At 43.6% G+C, this 15,754-nt stretch overlaps 1 protein-coding gene across 27 annotated transcripts in view; it reads right to left on the bottom strand.

Annotated features, from left to right (window-relative positions):
* Positions 1–15,754, bottom strand: part of EPB41 (erythrocyte membrane protein band 4.1) — a 154,409-nt gene that overhangs the window by 106,327 nt on the left and 32,328 nt on the right. For 25 of the 27 annotated variants that reach the window (XM_019488534.2, XM_019488574.2, XM_019488583.2 and 22 more), the window contains exon 1: positions 15,209–15,307. The exons of the other annotated variants lie outside the window; for them this stretch is intronic. The gene's annotated coding sequence lies outside the window, so the exon portion shown is untranslated. Of the gene's footprint in view, positions 1–15,208; positions 15,308–15,754 lie in introns of those variants that run through there. 27 annotated transcript variants of the gene reach the window in all.

The raw sequence follows: 15,754 nt of genomic DNA, 5'->3' as shown, positions 1-15,754 counted from the left end.
TCCTGATCCTCAAATACAATGAACACTCAAATCCAGTAGTCGTAATGAATGGATCTGTGTCATCCTTGTGAGAAGTGGGCAGCAATGTCCCGCAGGGGTCAGTGCTTGGCCCAGTACTTTTCAACATCTTTATTAGCGATTTGGGTGTGAGGGGTGAAGAGCTCACTGGACAAGTTATGGGGAAGCATGGTCACGTTTGAAGATAGGCTATGATACAGGTGGACCTAGACAGGCTAGCAAGTTGGGCAGACAGGAATCTGATGAAGTTCAATGTCAAGAAATGTAAAGTGCTCCACCTCAGGACAAACAACCCCCAACACACCTACAGGCTTGGCGGCACCAAACTGACTAGCACCACGAATGAGAAGGGACCTGGGGGTAATAACAGACCACAGTATGAATATGAGCGGGCAGTGCGATGCTGTAGCCAGCAGGGCAAATACTCTGGCATGCATCGATCGACGCATCTCCGACAAAACCAAGGAGGTGATTCTTCCACTCTACTCAGCACTAGTGAGACTGCAGCTGGAGTACTGCATCCAGTTCTGGGCACCACACTTTAACAAGGACATGGGCAAGCTTGAGGGAGTCCAAAGAAGAGTCACCCGTACGAGCAGTCTTACAAGGCAAGCCATACAAGGAAAGGCTGAGGAAAAGAAGGCTGGAGGGGACCTGGCAGCAGCTTACTGCTACATTAGGGGAATACATCAAAGGCTGCTGATGAACAATGTTCACCAGGGCACCCGAGGGGAAAACTAGGAGTAATGGCCACAAACTCCTGGAAAACCAATTCAGGCTCAACATTAGGAAAAACTTCTTCAGAATCAAGGTGTCCAAACTGTGAAATAAGCTCCCTCGAGAGGTAGTGCAATCACCCTACCCTGCAAAACTTCAAGAGTAGACTGGACAGTCACCTTGCTGGGCTCGTCTGACCCCACTTATCTTTCCTGCCTGGTGCAGGGGGCTAGACCCAATGATCTTCCAAGGTCCATTCCGGCATTACAATCTATGAACCAATCTATGAAATTTTTTTCCTGACCAATTTTGCACTAGAAGAAAAACGACATCACATCATTGAATGCTTTAAATTGCTGGAAGTTAACAAGGCATTCTTTGCAAAACCATTTACTATGCATTTATAGTATTGGGGACTTCAGTTCCATGTTCTGACTACATACACGGTCACTCATTCACGAGTGATATCCCAACTCCAATGAGTACTCTGTTATACATACACAGGGGTACACTTGCATCCTGTACAGTGCTGAGTCCATCCTTAGAATAGGTATAGGTGGTTCCTCCTTCAAAGTATTCTACAAACATTGATCTCCCTGCACATATGAAGAACCTAAAAAGATACTTGCCCGCTACATGAAGATTCACTGCAAGGCTCAGGAGCTCTTGCCTCTAATCCTATGCTCAGTCCATACCTCTGAGAAATGAGCAAAAGAGTGAAACAAGAAAACCTCAATCACTTACTGGCCAGAGAGGGAGGTGGGAAGGGGAAGTTTTTGTTGTTTTGCTCCTCCCACACACCACACCTCCTACAATTTGGTGAGAAATCAGCAGGTGCTGGGATTTCTACTGCTATGCTGCCCCAAACTGTGTTAACTGAGGGCTAATTTTTGCACGAACCTCTGGCTACCAGGTTCAGAGCCCCTAGCCCGTCTGACTGATGAAACAAAGAAGAGAATGCTGCATTTGCCCCCTTTCCAGACTCAAACCCTGATTGCTGAAAGACTGAATGTGTCCATATCTCTATCCCTCCTTCACCTCTCCTTATAAATGCTTCCAGAAGGCACAGCAGCAGAGCTTTCCCCAGCCACCATCAGAATGAAATCGGACTGCTACTCCAGGGGTCACAGAATTATTTTGCGGGGTGCAGGAGAGATCCTTGAAAGACTGAAGAGCTTGGTCTGTTTTCACTGTGCTGCATTCAAATAAAAAACAGAAGAACATCTGCAGACTTAAACTCAGCCCTGACAACAGTTCAAAGGAGATTATCTTTCCAAAAATAAGAACTAGAAAATTTAAGAAGGTTGACTCCCTCAGAGAGAGAGCGCATACCCATCAAGTAAAACTTTCCCACTGAAAATGAGGCAGTACAGCACAGTAGACAGGAAGGTACAAGAGCTGAATTCTATTCTTGACTCTACCTCTGACCCGCTGGACAACCTTGGGAAAGCAACTTCACTTCCCCCAGCATCTCGACCTTTCTCCCACCCCCATTAGATCCATTTGGCTTGCAAGCCTTGGGGTAGAAGCTACTCATTACAGGTCTGTACAGTGTACAAGGACTATAGGCTCTAAAAGTACTGGTGATAAGCAAGTTTTTTCACATCCTGAAAATGCTGAGATCAGAGGTGGGCAAAATATGGCCCATGGGCCAGATTTAGCCCATCAAGGGATTTTATCCAGTCCACAGCAGGTCCTTCAGCCCCGCCCAGCCCAGGTGCAGGGAGCAGCCCAGGCCATGGCATGTACAGCTGGTCCTGCTGTCCCCAGGCGCACAAAGGTGGGGTGGCACAACGGCGGGACTTAGCCTCCCAGCAGCCCTGGCAGCAGCGGCTCCTTCTGGTTCCCACTGCCAGTGTCACCATCGCTGCTGGACCTGGCCCCACTGCATGGGCACTCCTACCCATCCACCCCACATCCACTGCCAGGGATGGAAGATGAATTTAGCAGACAGCATCTCCATGGAGATCGGCCAGGATCCCTGCAAGCAGGGCATGCTTGGCCAGGCAGACAGGATGGGGCCACAGGCAGGCAAGAAGCAGTGTCCACAAGTGGGACAGATGGGCGGGGCCAGGGCCAGGGCCAAGATCACAGGGCAGTGACAGCGCGTGCCTAGGGCTTAGGGCAGAGCTGCGATCTACTCCCTGGCATGTCCCTGCCCATGGAACCAGCATCCATTGCAGGGACGTATGGGGAGCGGATCACGGCTCTGCCCCAGGTCCCGGCCCTGTACAGTCACTGCCCCATGACCTGGCCCTGGCCCCGCCTGCCCATCCTGCTCCTGGACATCACTCCCCATCCATCTGCAGCCATATTCCATCCACCTGGCCAAGCGTGCCCTACCCACAGGGGTCCCAGCTGGTCTCTATTATGGAGACCCCGTCTCCTCGCTTCATCTAGCACCCCCAGTAATGGGTGTGGGGCCGACAGGATCAATTGTAACACCCTCCCTCCCCCCCACAACAGCTCACCAAAATTCCCTAAGTGGCCCTCCAAGCCAAATCATTGCCCACCTCTGGTCTAGATTAATATTTTGAACTGAGTTCTATGAATCATCCACATTCCCTACAAATGCTCTAGGGTTGAACTCTCACCATTATAAGAGAATGAGGCAATCTTCATTCAAAAAGGAATGAATTACTGACAATCTTGATTAAAATGACAGACATTCAGGAAGCTGCCAGCTTGAAAGAATGGATTCCCTCTTACCACTGAAAATAAATCTAAGAAACCAAGGCCCAAACTTAAAAGTCTTGGAAAATTCCCCTTATCCCTTTAGGCCAAATTCTCAAAAGGTATTTAGGCACCCAACTCCTCACTGGGGAATTCTACAAAGGTATAACACACGGGTCTGGGCCCATATTTAATCACACTATCAGGAAAAGGAGATTGCCCAATTTGTTTCTCAGGTTTAGTTTACATTAAACTGACCCTTTGGGCTCAAATAAAGTTCATAAATAGCCTTTTAAACTAGTTTAAATAATATTTTTGTTCTAAAATAAAGTCAGCACAACATCAGTTAAACCACTGCTTTTTCACACAGACAAGCCCTTAGCTAGAAAAGCACTTTAAAAAACAGGGGTTGGCAACCTATGGCCCATGGAGCCCTTAGGTCTGACCTGTGGAGCAAGAAGGCTTTAGCACCATTTGGTGGCATGGCGCTTTACCTGTGCCATGCCCCAGCCAGGCAATACCATGGTGCAGTCAGGCAGCAGAGAAGTGGCACTGGCCAGATCCTAGCGCCCTCCACCTTGGAGCCAAGCTGGGTCATTCTAGCCCACAGCAGGAAAAAGTGTTGTTGACTGCTGCTTTGAGAAGACAACTTTGCAAACAGGATAGAGGCATCCAAATTACAAGACACTAAAAAAAGTACACTTTGAAGAACCGGCCAAGGCCTTTACTTTACAAGGAAATCCAGCTTTACAAAATCCCAAAATTAAATTAAAAAACTGAACCGTCATTTTTTAGACACTATTATCCTTAAAATTTATCCATGACACTATTACCAGATAAAAGATTTGGTACATGTAGATTTGCATAAGTGACATAGATCACAATAATATGAATAAGCAAGTCTAAACATTAATGCTTTTAAAACACTGAGCATTTCCATCATTGTAATGTACCAATTAAAGCCAAATGTCACACGCATTTTTCTCTCGTTACTCTGAGGTTACATTTATGTTAACACTAATCGTGCAATGCATCATTAAATACCACATAGTCTCATTATTTGCACCAAGCTAACCATCAACAGGGAGGAATGCAAACAAACATGCAATCTTCAAGCTAAGGTTTTCATGTGAATTTACAGAAGTTAAGGAAAAAAAGAAAGTGCCTCAAGTGGCAAAGGCTCTAAAAAGCAAGTCATGTATTTAGCCTCAAGATGGTACAATAAAGTTCACTATTTGTTTTTCACGCAAAAAAGCCAGGCACTGCCATGTTGCCTGGTGTTAGTTAATGCATTTAATGTAAGAATTTGACATTTCCCCTTCTTCATCCATGAGGCCCAGCCCTTTTTTAGCCGCTGCTGATAGGAAAGGCATATGTCAGAATGATGCTTGTGAGATAGACTTGTGCTCACTCTAATCTCTCGCAGCACGAGTTTTATAGAAGATACTTAACCCCAATCTCTTGGAAATTTCACCAGACTATACGTCTTACATCCCCATTCATCATTCCTGCCCCAGTGGATACAGAGAAAGAGCCCTTAAAATAGCTGAGCCTCAGCCCATTAAATGAAGAGAAGGATCCAGTAGATCCAGAGCTGAACTGGGTGCTTGCAAACCCTTGGTAATAGAGGGCTTATTGTGTATTATCTAGTTTTCACAGAGACCTCTGTGGTTATCCTTTCATGGAGTATATTAGAGATGTTCAAAACAGAGACTTGAATAGCTTCATATTGTTAAAGCCTGTGACCAGCCGTTCTTCTTGGATAAGGACTATGATCCAAGATGGGAAGCAAAGCAATCCTCACCTTGCCTGCCTGGCAACAGTGATGAATCCAATAGGACCCCAACACTGTGGAGCAGTCCCTGCTTATCAGAAGTCTGATTCTCTAGAGAAGGGTCAAGTGTCCCAGGTAATTTAAGTGCTATTAATAGTAGGGAAAAAACAACTACAGTTGAGTTGCTTCTCATGCTTGGGTTATTATTTTAGGTGTGAATTCTAAATAACCTCAAAAGCAATAGCCTGTGAGAATTGGGGGGGGGGGGTGGCGGGGAGGGAAGTGAGGGAAGTGTTCTTTGGCTTGAAAAGCTCTTCTGCAAAAAAACAGAAATGCATGCACTTTCCTTTGGGAAATAAGAGGAATTGCCCCCACCCTGAGATGGTTTCCAATGAAAGGGATTATGGTGTTATCCACTGCAAAGCATGTAGACCCTAAAGTAAACAACATAACTAACTTTCATCTATTTTGTTTTACATAATGGCAAGGTGCAATTTTAGTGTTATGCACTCACCTTCTCTACTTTCTATTCCAGTTCCCGAGTACCTTCAGTTTCCTCTTTTATATAAAAGGAACTGCCTTATGAGCAGTGTTATGTGTTGTTTATATCCGAAAAGCTGGTAGTCACTTAAACGTTTAAGCACTGCCTTCTCCCATAAAATTATTTCATTGCAAAACAAAACCAAGTACAGAATATAACCGTTGCTAAAAAGTTCTCATTACGTTTAGTTTCAATATAACTGATCACTACCTGTTTTGCCACAGTCAAAAGTTTCAGGTTTAACTGCTGGCAGCAGGGTTTACCACTGCTTTCCTTCAGCGAGCAAGACACGCTATAGTCAAAGTCTAGATTAATTTTACAGATTTAAAATAATGTCTGCCCACATACAAAAGGGCACAATCCTTATTTTTCTCCACAATTCATTATCTTTTGATTTAAAAACGCATACTCTCAGAGCGCAAAATGCAAGCTCCCCATATTGTCAACAAAAATATAGTAGAACAGGATGTACCAGCAGCCTTTCCAACAGAACTAACAATCCACACCCATTTCTGGGGAGGCAGCAAGAACAGTTAGATCAAGACAACTCACCACAGGAGCAGCTCTGCCATCATATACTTTTAAAGCTAACTATTTCATGGGCTTGCATCTCTTGCGGTTCCTAAATATAACTGATTCGTGCTTATATGAAAGGCGTGAGTTTTCTAAAGGCAACTGCTTCTCCACTCCAGTTCTCTACACTGGATTTCAATATATGCTCTACACAGAAGATTAATTTATAATGAAAGTTGTCTAGAATGGAAAGTCTATGGAGTAAACATATCTTTAGATATAGATGCAAATTTGTGTCTGGTCTCCAATAAATTAGGAAAAAATTTTTGCACGAATCACACTCAGGATAGTGGCATTCATATTAAGGTTTTAGTAAAAGACAGAGAAATAATTCTACAAAAGTTAAGTTGAACCCCCTCCTATCACATTACTGTTTCACTCAAAAACTCCTGATAAATGACAATACAATGGAAAATGCTGCAGAAATAAATACTGAGCTTGACTAGCTCCAAGTCTTCTTGCTTTGCCTAAGTGAGCAATTGCATTAACAATGCAGTCATATTTGTGTGGATCCTGTAACAATACCACCACTTCAAAATTCCCAAACTCATTATTGCTAATGATGAATGTATTTAGTATCATGTACACACAGATGTATCTTCACAAAGAAGAATGTAGCTATAGTGATGGTCAACAAAACGGATAAAGAAGGTTGATGGTCATTACAAAAGAAACTGGCAGCAACAAAATATTTAGTTTTATCCAATTCTATTTCAGGTTCCTTCCCCACTCTAGAACACTGTATTAGCACACCATACTTTACAACCAAGAGAGAAACAAGTACAGTACGTGACTAATGAAACAGAGAAGAGATGCACATTTTCTGCATCATTCTTCGCAAGCTGAAACAGCATATAAAGTGCACACAAGTCATCCAAAACTTTCATGAAACATAGGAAAGATTGCATTACTGTATGAATGAAAAATGGAAAGCCATTTGAGGAGAGTGACTGATCCGAAACAGCCAACAACCATTAAATTAGGAACTGAAGACAGACCCTAACAAAAACCACCCCTGATACACGAAACTACTGTTCTGAAGTTATGGAGCCTACCTCAGACCAATAATTACACGGCTTTGGATATCTGTGGTGTCAAATCAAGGTAAAGCAACCAATTTTAAAAGACACAACAGAAGCATGGTGGGATGACATAAATTTTATAGATACCTTTTATTGTGGTTTGACATAATATGGGTCATGTTACCACAGCCTGTGACAAAAGGGATATAACTCCACCAAAACCATATACTGATATCCAGAGAGAAGAAAAGAATAACTGAAATTTTTATTTTAAAACATCTGGAGGGAAATGCAGACTAATTGCTTTAATGCAAACAACCAATGTTAATCTGGTGAGATGGAGGGAGGGTACAAACAGAAGATGCAAGCAATGACGCTATGAAACCACCAAACAAAAAAACAGAGACACTGCAAGAAAAATAAAATAAAAACAAAAAACAGCTAGATATGCCAGAAGGAAATAATATTAACAGCAGTACACAAGTACGAGGAAGACATCTGAAAGTAGTAAGGTATCCCACTTACTGGTTCGTATTTATTTTTTAAACATTTGTGAACACACAAAGAGAAGTTAGGAAACTAGAAAATAAAAGGAATTTGAGTCACCCAGCCCCTTTCATTTCCAATACACTACTGCTCCTAACCGAACATTTTCTACCTTTCCACATTCCAATTAAAATTGGGGTTTTACATCACCACCACTGACAAACTATTCTATAGCTTGTCAGGAAAGATCTTTATTTTATCCCATCATTCCTAGTTATATGTCTTTGCTCCATCAAAAAGGGAGGTAAATTATGTAGGTGTTCTCACCTGTGGTTTTTAATCTTATTCTTCCACCTCTTTATCTGATAATAATTTTTTTGTAGATGAGCCTTTTTAAAGGGGTTTCAAAGGAAATCAGCTAAATCAATGAGCACAGCCAACCCAGTATCAGTAACTCAATCTTCTCAGTCCCATAGAACCTGCAAGACTCTTGACCCCTCCAGCTGGCCTTGTTAAGGAGCAGGAACAGAGATAGCAATAGGCTTTAGCTGAGACAAACAGAATCTCCCTCCAGCCATGGCCAAGAAAGGAAGGGGAAACAAAGCACTAGTCTGTTCAACAGCCCGAGATGGCAGTGGATTTTAAAAAGTCTGTAGGCAGTCAACTCCTTTGCCAAGTAGGAATCAAAGTGGGTTGCAGGCTCCATGGTGCTACTACCTGACATCTCAATACCATGTGAGTTTTGATAGATTTGCACCCCAATCCTGATCATTTGCTAGACTAACTACCTGTGTTCTGTCTTGATCTTTCCTCATGAATCAGTTCCTTCACAGAAAAAAGTTCCTCTTCTCCATCAAAGGGTTGGGGGGCAAAGACTTCACCTGGGCTCCCCCCCCTCCTGCCAAAAGGTCCTATCAGCTTTAGTCAGTATTTATATCAGGCTAGCCATGTTCTACTGTCTATAGGCTCCTAGTCTACAGTTAAAACATCAAAGCAACCATACAAAAAGAAGACTAATCACCTGCCTTTGTTCCACTGGCCTCAAAAGAGTGTGTGAAAGTGGAAAAACATGCTCCTGGTTGCAATATTAATGTTAAATACTTCTCCCCCAGCACTTCATGTGCAGCACGTAATTTAAAATGCATTGAAGGAAAAGGGAAAGGGAGACCACATACAAGACAGGATTTATTTTTAGCATCCCTCCATTAAACACGGGCATTGCAACACAGATAGGCAGATCCTGCCCTAGGGTATATAGACTCTTACGAAGCACCAAGTTACCCAGACTATCTCAGATTCCAGAAACAGTCAACTTCAAAATGATCGCAAGCTAATGTGCCCAACCCCACGAGCAGGGCAAACTAGCAGCTTGCACTGAGCTGTTTGCTGCCATAGCTAAACTGCTACCAGTAGCTGAGTTAGCTCCAACATTATTATGCTGTGCTACAGCCTACAGTACAGGCATACATTTATTTACCATTAGGTTTATGTTGCACCTTTCATCTTCAAAGTACTATAAAGCCAGAAGTCTAATTATGAGCTTACCCTTAATGGAAGTAGAAAATTGTCTCCCAGAGTTTTTCAAGTGGGAATGGGAGAAATGTAGAAGTAGGTGAAAACTTTACTACCAAAAATCTATCTTTTGTCTACCCTCAAAAAAACCCCAAAAAACCCCCAAAAAACCTCAAAGCATAATCACCCCACCAAGGGGAGACACGGCATACTGAAACAAAACAGCACAACATCGCAACAGTAGAATTTAGGAATTCCATCCCACCTACCATAATAACCCCAGTTTGCACACTCTCACTGAAGACTGGTGGCCCTTGGAAGTTTAAATTGCCTGGAGATTCTTTCCATATTAATTGCACTTCAGCCTGGGGCTAAACAGGACTTCCTCTTCAACTGCAGGTCTCAACTGTGTCATATCTGAGCCCTGGATCTAAACGCAGGACTTCGGGGCTCTCAATAACCCTCTTGCTGGGCACAGGGAGCCTAAAGGAGAAGGATGCTTGAACTGAATGCAGAAGGAAAAGCCAGACTAGGAAACATAGGAAGCAAAAAAGGAACCACTGGATTTGGAAGTCATGGATGTAAGAGATTGGGATTAGTTGGACAAAGACGGGAAGCCAGGGAGGGAAAGGGAGGAGATAACAGGACTGGCAGGCAGCAGGGACTGGAAACTAGATCCTACCGGGAGGTAGAATGGAAAAAGAGGTCTGGGACAAGTCGGAAGGGGGAAGCAGTCAACAGTATGGGAAACCAATAGAAGACTCTACACCCACTAGAACACCACTGCCTTCCTAAAAACCCTGTCCTCTCAAGTCCATGTGAACTACTGAAGTCAGAACACAAGGATACTTTAATACACTTACCTATAACAAAGCTCTAGGAGAAGACTGCACAAGATATATAAGTGGCATCACTAAACCAAAAATCAACTGCATACAAGATTATGGGAAATGTTTTCCTACAACTGGCTAGGAAATAGTCCAAACCTTAGAGCAGCCATTACTACATTGTCCAAAAGTCATTTTGAATTGTGTCATCATAATCAACAATTCCCCAATAGTTTCCACTGAATAATCTAGAAAAAATTTCAGTCCTAAGACAACCTTAGGTCTGTCCGGTAAAAGCCCTCCAAAGGCAACACTTTGTGCTTTGGGGGAGAATGGACAATCCCCTGGAATGTCTAAGCATAGGAGTGAAGATTTTCTTGTATTCATATGGAGAACATTAGTTCCAGAGCTGAATCTGCCAAGAAGATTGAGGGATTTAGACGTGACGTCACAAGACACTTATCCTCAAAAACAGATGGACGGACACACACACTCTGGGTGTGTGTGTGATTTTCCAAAGTAGTAAGTAGTGGTCAATCTGAGGCCCTGCCCCATCTGGACACAGCACAGGGGATCAGCAGCAAGTAGCTTGGCCCAGTATGTCCCCTTCTTTGCCCTGTGCCTATCCATAGTGGGTTGTAGCTCTCTCCCCCTCACCTTCTGACATTGGGAGTTATCTCCCTCCTCCCTTCCTTATGAGAAGGGAGAAGTGGTCCCTGGTACAGCCAGATCCCAAGCACATACCCTGCCACTATAAAAGGTTGCAATGCAATGTTCTAAAGTTAACTTAAAGTTCCTATATTTCTCCTCATCCATAGCTCTTTCCAATGTTACAACTCTTATGGAGAAAGATGACACACACAAGTGGATGTGCTATTTTCAATAAAGTGCTTTTGAATATACAAGACTGTAGAACCCATCTGTTTTGACATGCAATCTTTTTATTATATATAAATCATGTGTACACAGACATGAGAGAGAAAGAGAAGTGTGTGTGTGTGTGTGTGTGTGTGTGTGTGTGTGTGTGTGTGTGAGAGAGAGAGAAACACACACTAGAAGGAAAATATACAGCATCATGTAATAGCAAGACGACCATGTAAGGCTATTGAACTTGCCTGCAGAATGCTTTTATTGGAAATAAGTAGTTTTGTGGGAGTGATTATGTTTTCACTATAAAAGTACAAAAAAGAGAAGAAAAACAGGGAATAAGTATAAAAAGCATTCAATACCCTCCATACGAACAGATCCAAGAGTTTAAAATGTTGCTTTCCATTGCAAAGTAATGCACCTTACACATAAAGGTGATGCTGGGTAATGTTTTCACTTGCATAAAGTGTTTATCACATGCAAAATAGCTATAGCAGGTTTGTAAGGATTTGTGGTAGTAGCAGTACAATCCCAAAGCCCCACGTGTATATGCCCTGCAAAAGCGTATAAATTTAAAAACAGAACCTTGTTCCAATCTAGAACTGCTTCTTAAACTTAACAGACATAGTAATTTACTTTAACAGTAATGGATCACAACACATACAGTACCTAAAATTACATTATAAAACTAACAGTTCACACTAACAGAAAAGCAAGTGTATACAACTGATTGAAAAATAAAGAAACTGTAACAATGTTATCTGGATTAAGTACAAACCATGAACATTCCTGTCTAATCCATTTGATGGACAAAGATAAATCCTATCCATGTTGCATCCTCCAGCTCTTTGCAACTTAATATTATTGTTCAGAGCAGGGAGGCAATTGAGAAATTAAACAGACAGCAGCTATATGCAATCACAAAGACCTCAACTGAATACCTGTAAGACATAATAAAGTTAAGCTAAGTATGTAGAAAGAACAATCATATTTACAAGGGATCACAGACTCCAAGCAGGTTTCTGTTTGAAATCTAAGAACTCTGCATAAAAGGTTTCCCCAAAGAGTCTTTTATTTGGCAGAGAATTGAGACTGCAAGTTTAAACAATTTTTATTCTATGCAGTAGTTTCTTAATACCCAAGTAAAACTGCACTAGGAAGAATTAGAGCAATGGAAATTTAAGTGGGGGTGGGGGCTAAAGTGCTTCTCCTGAAACTTGTGACAGGGCACAAGATCTATTGGGAAGCTGGTTTCCTCTTTAGTCTGTGGTGGGCCTCACGAGCCCCTCCCCATAAAGATTATTTTCTTTTTAAAAAATCCCCCCACACTATTTCAAATTTATCATCGCTGCTTCTTACATAAATGAATGGATTTGTTTTCCGAGAATATTTGAAAAGCAGTGTCAGGAAGCATTTAAGCTTCATATTTGAAAAGCAGTGTCAGGAAGCATTAAGCAAACCCCAGTTAAGTATATACAAACATTCACCTAACACAGTATACACAAATCTAAGCATTAGATCTCAAAACTTCAAGGGCATGTCAGCACAAACAGAGGAGCCACAAAAATAGGCCACCACTCCTTTGTTCTCCAGAGCTCTCACTAGGTTTCCTGTTCAAGGTGAGCCTATGGTCTCAGCACCACTTAAAAGAAATTCAGAATTTTTTGCATGCATGCATGCTGACCTACTAAGGTACATTCTTTGGAAACATGTGCTTGGAAGCTTCAAAATTTTAGGCTCTTTCAAAAACAAAAAAAAAGACAGACTTAAGTAAAATTATTAGTAATAGGTTGGTAGAGAAAACTGCTGTGCAGCAAAAACAATCTGTTCCCAAGCATGGTCTCTTTTAAATATCCATTTAAAGTGGAGGCCATCATCCTTTATTCTACATTTGAGTGTGCATCAGACCAGAGTTGGCCTTGTTAATAACTGTCTGAATAGGCACTATGACAAAATTATCATTATACTGCATGAATGCATAAAGAATTATGGTAAGGTTTCTTTGTTTGGATTTCTTGGACTATGATAAAAAGAGTTACCAAAAGGATGGCTCTATTTTGATTCAGAACAAATTGGTGATCAAAAGTATCAATTCAGCCCTATTCATTCTGACATTTGTGAGCACAAGCACTGAATCATATTTCATACGTCACGTACTACATATTTGACATGAGAATCAGCCTGTTAACATATCAAAGCACAAAGTGCATTCAGCTATTCTGTAGCTTGAAGTGTCTTACCAACTACTGTACAGTGATGCTTTGATCACAAATGAATGTATTGGTAAATGTGGTTGCTTACCAGCGTAGTGACATGGAATCTCAGGTAGGCATCTCATCAATTTTAATTTACTCAATAAGGCAGTAGTAAAATAAAGAGACTGCATATTGAAACAGATGACTTCTGCAGCCTTGTATATTCAAAAGCACTCTACTAACAATATTACAACCACTCATACAGATGCCACCTTCCTGCACACCAACTCTAACATTGATAAAAGCTATGGATGAGAAAAAAAAATGTTCAAAAGTGCTTATGTGATTTAGGAATTTAAGTTTTACAAAATTGCAATAAGATACCCAAGTCATAGATTCTTTTACAAAAGTTTATCCAACAGTTGAGACACCTCATTCCTAATAAGTATTTGTTTTTAAACCACAATGATGACAGTCAGATTAATACCAAGAGTAGCTCTTGGTTTTCCAACTTGAAATAGCAAACAATTAAAAACAAACAAAAAAAGATTGATGGATTTGCCTTTGATGAAGTTTGATTCACCTATGAAGTCACTTTCTAAATGCCTGTTTGTACATTTTGTTTCATAGATTCATAGATGTTAGGGTCGGAAGGAACCTTAGCAAATCGAGTCCAACCCCCTGCCATGGGCAGGAAAGAGCTCTGGAGACAGCCAAGTGTGTGTATGTCTAGCCTCCTTTTAAAGACCCCAAGGCTTGGCGGAGAGCACCACCTCCCTTGGAAGCCCATTCCAGATTCTGTCAACCCTTACCATAAAGAAGTCCTTCCTGATTTGTAACCTAAATCTGTTCTCCGTCAGTTTGTGGCCATTGTCCCTATTTACCCCAAGAGGTGCCCTGGTAAACAGTGCATCTCCTATTCCTTGCTGTCCCCCTGAGCCACAAGATCCCCCTCAGACTTCTCCTGTGGAGAGAGAAGAGGAGTTTCTGAACAGGCGAGGAGTGATTTATGCATGCCTAACCACACACAAGTATTCTTATGTTTAGAACATGCTCTCTGATAGACTACCTTTAGTCATGAGACACTGAAGAACTCCAGCCCTTTTTATTTCTACGGCACGCGACATTAGCAAAGACCTGCAAGACCTTCACTTCTACCCAGGAGAACTTTTACAATCTTCCTTCCAATGCCTGATGAAGGGTGTTTGTGCCCAAAAACTTGCAATTAAAGACATTTTTTTTTAGCAAAAATCTTGTTGGTCTCATAAAAGATGTCATCTCTACTACAAGTCCCAACTGGCTTTTCCTCTACACCAATACAGCTACAACCAGGACAACCTGCAAGACTTCATGGGGGTTTTTTAAGGGCGCACCCAGTGCTCAACCTTCCCAGGAAAAACTCCCACCTATGAAACTGCTCCATTCACAAAGTTTAAAAAAAAAAAATGGATTTGGGCATTCACAAGTTGCTGAAGTCCACGCAGGGGCTCTCCCTCAATGGAGAGGCACCACCCAAGCCGGAGACAAGCAGCAACTGGAATTTTCTTACTCATTTCGGATTGCATCACGAGAGAAAAAACTAAGACCGCGTGCAGATGCACCCCATAACGCTCCCAGCAAATTCATTACGAAGCAGGTGTCGTCGCGGGGCTGTAAAAACGAGACGTCCGAGCCGTCATCTTTCCTAGAAAAGCGAGAGAAAAACTCCCCAAGGCGCATCACTGACGGATTTCAGGGCAAACATTTTGAACCCCCACTCCTCCACACATCCACCTGCTCTCCATGGAGATCCTGGCCGCACTTGCAGGCCTCCACCGCCTCGAGGCCCCTGCAGGGGCCCACGCCGTGCTCCCTGAGGGGCCCACAAGGCTTCGACGACGAGCCCAAATCTTGAGAGGACCAGGCACGAGCGGCTTCTTCCCGCCTGGACCCCTCTCACCTGCGGGGGCAGAAAGAAAACCCCCACAACCGACAGCCGCCCCCGGCCCACCCGCCCCACGCACCGTGCCCGGCCCGGCCGGGGCCGCTCCGCCGGCGCCTGCGAGGCTCCCTCCGGCCCCGCTGCCTCCCGGCCTCTGGCGCCCGCGCGCCGCCGCCGCCCCCCCACAACATAGTAGTAAGTTCCTATTGGCCGAACGCGGGGGGCGGGGCCGCCCTGGGCGCTGCCATTGGCTGCGGGGAACCCGCGGCCGGGCGCCACAGAGAGCGGGGGCGCCCCCACGCGGCCGGGGGGACGCGCTGCCCCGCGGGAGAGCGCGGGAAATCCGGAGGGGGAAGAGGTCGTGTCCGCCACCCCCCAGTGTCGTGTCACATCCAGGCTCGCATGAATGCAGCCCTAGCAGTGACCTCCCCCGCGACAGCCCTAGGAGCAGGCGGGCGCGGGGTCCACCCTGACATGAGCTGCAACCCATTCAGCCCCTCTTTGTTTGTACGCAAGCCCCCGGGGAGGCAGCGGGAGCAGCTGGATGCAAATCTGTGCTGAAGGGGGCGGGGGGGGGCTTCAAGCAGCAGGTCTGTTTCTCTCGGGCATCGCTCTGCAGGACATGCGG

The sequence above is a fragment of the Alligator mississippiensis genome, chromosome 6 (assembly GCF_030867095.1).
Source record: "Alligator mississippiensis isolate rAllMis1 chromosome 6, rAllMis1, whole genome shotgun sequence".
NCBI classification, from domain to species: domain Eukaryota; kingdom Metazoa; phylum Chordata; order Crocodylia; family Alligatoridae; genus Alligator; species Alligator mississippiensis.
Note: the sequence above shows the minus strand (reverse complement) of the source record. Positions and strands in the feature narration are given on the sequence as shown.